This window comes from Callithrix jacchus, chromosome 8 (assembly GCF_049354715.1).
Source record: "Callithrix jacchus isolate 240 chromosome 8, calJac240_pri, whole genome shotgun sequence".
Classification (NCBI taxonomy): domain Eukaryota; kingdom Metazoa; phylum Chordata; class Mammalia; order Primates; family Cebidae; genus Callithrix; species Callithrix jacchus.
In genome coordinates this window covers 98,452,894-98,458,732 of record NC_133509.1, presented here as the reverse complement: position 1 = coordinate 98,458,732, position 5,839 = coordinate 98,452,894, and positions in this window count along the sequence as shown.

Sequence of the window (5,839 nt, the reverse complement as noted above, 5' to 3'; positions counted from 1 at the left end):
TTGAGGCAGGATCCCACCCTGTTGGCCAGGCTGGAATGTAGTGGTTTGATCTCTGCTCACTGCAGCCTTGACCTCCTGAGCTCAAGCCACTCTCCCACCTCAGCCACCCAAGTAGCTGGGACTATAGGTGCATGCCACTGTGGCTGGCTAATTAGTATTACTATTTTTTGTAAAGACAGGGTCCCATGTGTTGCCCAGACTAACCTTTTAATTTTAATATTATATTTAAAGCCATGTTTTCCCTCTGAGCACTATTTTAGTTTTATTTCACAAATTTGATGTTATATTTTTGTCACATTTCATTCAAAATATTTGTAAATTTCCATGTGTTTTCTTCTTTCATCTACATGTTTTTTGAATGTATTTTGCTCAATTTCCAAACATGTGGGGATTTTAAATTCATCTAACTTTCTCCTCAAAACAATTTGGTGATGTACATGGTGCAAGTTAGCACCTATCAGAATTGTGACTGTTACCTTTCCCTTGTTTGTTGGTAAGCATGAATAGCCTTTTTTTAAAAATTATATTTAGATGAATTAAATTTTTTCAGTCTTTTATGGCTTTTCTCTTTCATATATTGTTTAAAAAGATCTTAAGAATAATAAATTAAGGTTAACCTAAATTTAAAATATAATTATCTGCCAAGCATAGTGGCTCACACCTGTAATCCTAGCACTTTGGGAGGCAGAAGCTGGTGGATCACCTAAGGTCAGGAGTTCAAGACCAACATGGAGAAACCCCGTTTCTTTTAAAAGTACAAAAATTAGCAGGGTGGGGTGGTACATACCTGTAATCCCAGCTACTCAGGAGGCTGAGGCAGGAGAATCGCTTGAATTCGGGAGACAGAGGTTGCAGTAAGCTGAGATTGCATCATTGCACTCCAGCCTGGGTGACACAGTGAGACTCCATCTCAAAAACATAAATAAATAAATAAAATAGAATTATCCTTTTCTTCTGTTTCTAGGGTTTTATTTCTTTATACTTAATTCTTTTAAAAAAATTTTTATATTTAGATGAATTAAAATTTTTCAGTCTTGTATTGCTTTTGTCTTTCAGTATTGTTTAAAAAGAACTTCTTAAGAAGAATAAATTAAGGTTAACTTAAATTTGAAATAGAATTATCCTTTTCTTCTATTTCTAGGGTTTTACTTAATCAAACTTTTTAAAACATTTATTTTTTCATAAGTTATTGGGATACAGGTGGTATTTGGTTACATGATAAGTTCTTCAGTGGAGATTTGTGAGAACCTGGTGTACCCGTCACCTAAGCAGTAAACACTGCAGCATATTTGTTGTTTTTTATGAATAGCCTTTTGACTCTGCATTGAGACCCTTTCTGCTCTCTGTGTAGCATGTGTCATATCTGCAGGTACTCTGCAAGAATCCTACTGTGCTCCCATCTGTCATACTTCCATATAACTTCAGGCATAGACCTCAAAAACAATTTTCTAAAGAGATTTTTTATTTCTATTTTATTAATAAATGCAACAGGGGGAAAAAAAGAAAATGCTCACGTCTTCATAATTCCTTGAATAGAAAAATGTTTATAATTTATTTTATGTTCTTTTTTAACTTTTATTTTATTTTTTTTGAGACGGAGTTTCGCTCTTGTTACCTAGGCTGGAGTGCAATGGCACGATCTTGGTTCACCGCAACCTCTGCCTCCTGGGTTCAGGCAATTCTCCTGCCTCAGCCTCCTGAGTAACTGGGATTACAGGCACATGCCACCATGCCCAGCTAATTTTTTCTATTTTTAGTAGAGACAGGGTTTCACCATGTTGACCAGGATGGTCTCAATCTCTTGACCTTGTGATCCACCTGCCTCGGCCTCCCAAAGTACTGGGATTACAGGCGTGAGCCACCGCGCCTGGCCCTTTATTTTATTTTATTTTATTTTATTTTATTTTATTTTATTTGAGACAGAGTCTCGCTCTATCTCCAGGCTAGAAGTGCAGTGGCACGATCCCAGCTCCCTGCAACTTCCGTTTTCTGGTTTCAAGCAATTCTGCCTCAGCCTCCCGATTAGCTGGAACTACAGGCGCACCACCACACCCGGCTAATTTTTTGAAAAAATTTTTTTTGAGATGGAGTTTCTCTCGTTACCAAAACTGGAGTGCAATGGCATGATCTCAGCTCACTGCAACCTCCACCTCCTGGGTTCAGGCAATTCTCCTGCCTCAGCCTCCTGACTAGCTGGGACTACAGGCGCGCACCACCATGCCCAGCTAATTTTTGTATTTTCAGTAGAGACGGATTTCACCTTGTTGACCAGGATGGTCTCGATCTCTTGACCTCGTGATCCACCTGCCTTGACCTCCCAAAGTGCTATGATTATAGGCGTGAGCCACGGCACCTGGCCAATTTTTTGTACTTTTAGTAGAGACGGAGTTTCACCATGTTGGCCACGATGATCTCAATCTCTTGACCTCGTGATCCGCCTGCCTTGGCCTCCCAAAGTGCTGGGATTACAGGTGTGAGCCACCACGCCCAACTTAACTTTTATTTTAGGTTTGTGGATGCATGTGAAGGTTTGTTACATAGGTAAACTCATGTCACGGGGTTTGTTGTACAGATTGTTTCATCACCCAGGTAATTAAGCCCAGTACTCAATGCTTATCTTTTCTGCCCTTCTCTCTCCTCCCAGATTCCATCCTCAAGAAGATTCCAGTGTCTGTTTCCTTCTTTGTGTTCATAAGTTCTCATCATTTAACTCCTACTTACAAGTGGGAACATGTGGTAGTTTTCTGTTTCTACCTTAGTTTGCCAGGGCTAATGGCCTCCAGCTCCATCTATGTTCCTGAAAAAGACATGGTCTTGTTCTTTTTTATGGCTACAAAACATTCTAGTTTTTTTTAACTGAAATATCATTATGGCTGGGTGCAGTGGCTCACACCTACAATCCCAGCACTTTGGGAGGCCAAGGCAGGCTAGCTAGCCTGGCCAACATGGGTGAAACCTGGTCTCTACTAAAATACAAAGTCAGAGAGAAACACCGTCTGTACTAAAAACACAAAAACTCTCAGCACTTTTTGAGGCTCACACCTGTAACCCCATCACTTTGGATGGCAGGTGCCTGTAATCCCAGCTACTCAGGAGGCTGAGGCTGAATAATCACCTGAACCTGGGAGGGAGAGGTTGCAGTGAGCTGAGATTACACCAGTGAGACTCTGTCTCAAAACAAACAAACCAACCCCAAAAAACTGTTATTATACTTTCTGTAAGAAAATCAGAGACTAACTGCCTTTCATCCTCAGAAGAAAGCTTGTCCTAGGATGGACACAAAATACAGGTCACAGAGTTAAAGGGCTCACCAAAAGAACCTCAGATGAACAGGCAAACAGGAAAATTAAGAGTTTTGTTGTTATATATATTTTTAACTAAAGTGCTTATTTTAAAATTGCCATTCTCGAGGAGACTTTGGATGCTTCTAGATCTTCTTGCCAAATCTCCAATTCTGTACAACAAATTCCTTCCTGATATCTCTTTGAAGGAACTTATCTGAGGATAAGATCAGTCTGGGTCATCTGGTGGTATCTTGTGTTGCAGAAACAGAAAGATGCCATCGCAGGACTAAAAGAATTTATAAATGAAAGTTCAAGTTTCAAGTGCAACACTGACATCTAGTGGAAGAAATATTTCAGCAATTTACCAAACAAACGAAACATTTTTTTTGTCAATGAGGGGAAAAAAAGATGTGGGCCCCATGCTCACATCTGTCTGTAATCTCAGCACTTTGGGAGACCAAGGTGGGCAGATCATGAGGTCAGGAGTTCAAGACCAGCCTGGCCAACATGGCGTCTACTAAAAATTAGCCAGGCGTGATGGCAGGTGCCTGTAGTCCCAGCTACTCAGGAGGCTGAGGCAGAAGAGTAGCTTGAAACCGCAAGGCAGAGGTTGCAGTGAGCCAAGATCATGCCACCGTACTCCAGCCTGGGAGCAAAAATCTGTCTCAAAAATAAAAAATAAAAAAAATTGTCGACCAGGCGTGGTGGCTCATGCCTATAATCCCAGCACTTTGGGAGACTGGGGCAGGCAGATCACTTGAGGTCAGGAGTTCAAGATCAGCCTGGCCCACATGGCAAAACTCTGTCTCTACTAAAATACAAAAATTAACTGGGTGTGGTGGTGGGTGGCTGTAATGCCAGCTACTGGGGAGGCAGGAGAATCACTTGAACCTGGGAATCAGAGGTTGTGGTGAGCTGAGATCACACCACTGTACTCCAGGCTGGATGACAGAGTGAGAGTCTGTCTCAAAACAAAACACCTTTGTCTTTTAATAAGTGTTTGTTTCCTAAATACAGGTCAGTGCCATTGACAGAAAATGTTTCCAACACTTATATTTAAAATATATTCTGGGGGACATGTGTGAGCAGGACCCTGGGACCCATGACCAGTTGTTCAGCAGGATATCAGGTAATCTCCGGCATCCACAGAACTCAATTGGACAAGTGAACAAGGCCTGTTCCTACTCACAGTTTTTCCCTCCATTAGAGTTCTCATGAAGTGTTTTGACAGTAGCCATACAGACTATGGGTGGGGCTCTGATCATACCCTTTAAAGATGCTTGGAGATAATAGTGAAATAATATCTCTTAGATCCCAGGGTAGAGTCCAGAAAATAAGAGGAGATTAAAGTAAGATTTTTAGGCCAGGAATGGTGGCTCATGCCTGTAATCCCAGTACTTAGGGAGGCTAAGGTGGGTGGATGACTTGAGGTCAGGTGTTTGAGACTAGCCTGGCCAACATGGTGAAATCTCGTGTCTAGTAAAATATGAAAATTAGCCGGGTATGGTGATGCATGCCTGTAATCCTAGCTAGTTGAGAGGCTGAGGCAAGAGGATTGCTTGAGCCCAGGAGGCAGAGGTTGTAGTGAGCCGAGAGCACACCAGTGTACTCCAGCCTGGGAGATAGGAGAGAAACCCTGTCTCAAAAAAAAAAAAAAAAAATTAAGATTTTTAGATAAGATGTATGTAAGAAAGGTAGATGTAGTGGCACACACCTGTAATTCTATCACTTTGGGAGGCCAGCGTGGGAGGATTGTTTGAGTTTAGGAGTTTGAGACCATCCTGCACAACATAGTGAGACCTCATCTCTGGTTTTAAAAAAAAAAAGTTAGCTGAGCATGGTGGTGTGCATCCATAGTCCCAGCTACTTAGGAGGCTGAGATGGGAGGGCTGCTTGAGCCCAGGAGATGGAGGCTACAGTGAGCTATGATCCTACCACTATACTTTACCCTTGGTGACAGAGCAAGACCTTGCCTCAAAAAATATATTATATATGCGGCTGGGCACTGTGGCTCATGCCTGTAATCCCAGCACTTTGGGAGGCTGAGGCAGGCGGATCACAAGGTCGAGACTGAGATCATCCTGGCCAACATGGTGAAACGCAATCTCTACGAAAAATACAAAAAAAAGGCCAGGCATGGTGGCTCACATCTGTAATCCAAGCACTTTGGAGGCCAAGGTGGGTGGATCACCTGAGGTCGGGAGTTCAAGACCAGCCTGACCAACATGGTGAAACCCCGGTCTTTAAAAAAAAAAAAAAAAAAAATTAGCCGGGCATGGTGGTGTGTGCCTGTAGTCCCAGCTACTTGGGAGGCTGAGGCAGGAGAATTGCTTGAAACAGGAAAATGGTGGTTACAGTGAGTCGGGATTGAGCTACTGTACTCTAGCCTGGTGATAGAGCGAGACTCTGTCTAAAAAATATATATAGGCTGGGCGCGGGAAGCTGAGGCAGGTGGATCACGAGGTCAAGAGATCGAGACCATCCTGGTCAACAAGGTGAAACCCCGTCTCTACTAAAAACACAAAAATTAGCTGGCATGGTGGTGCGCGCCTGTA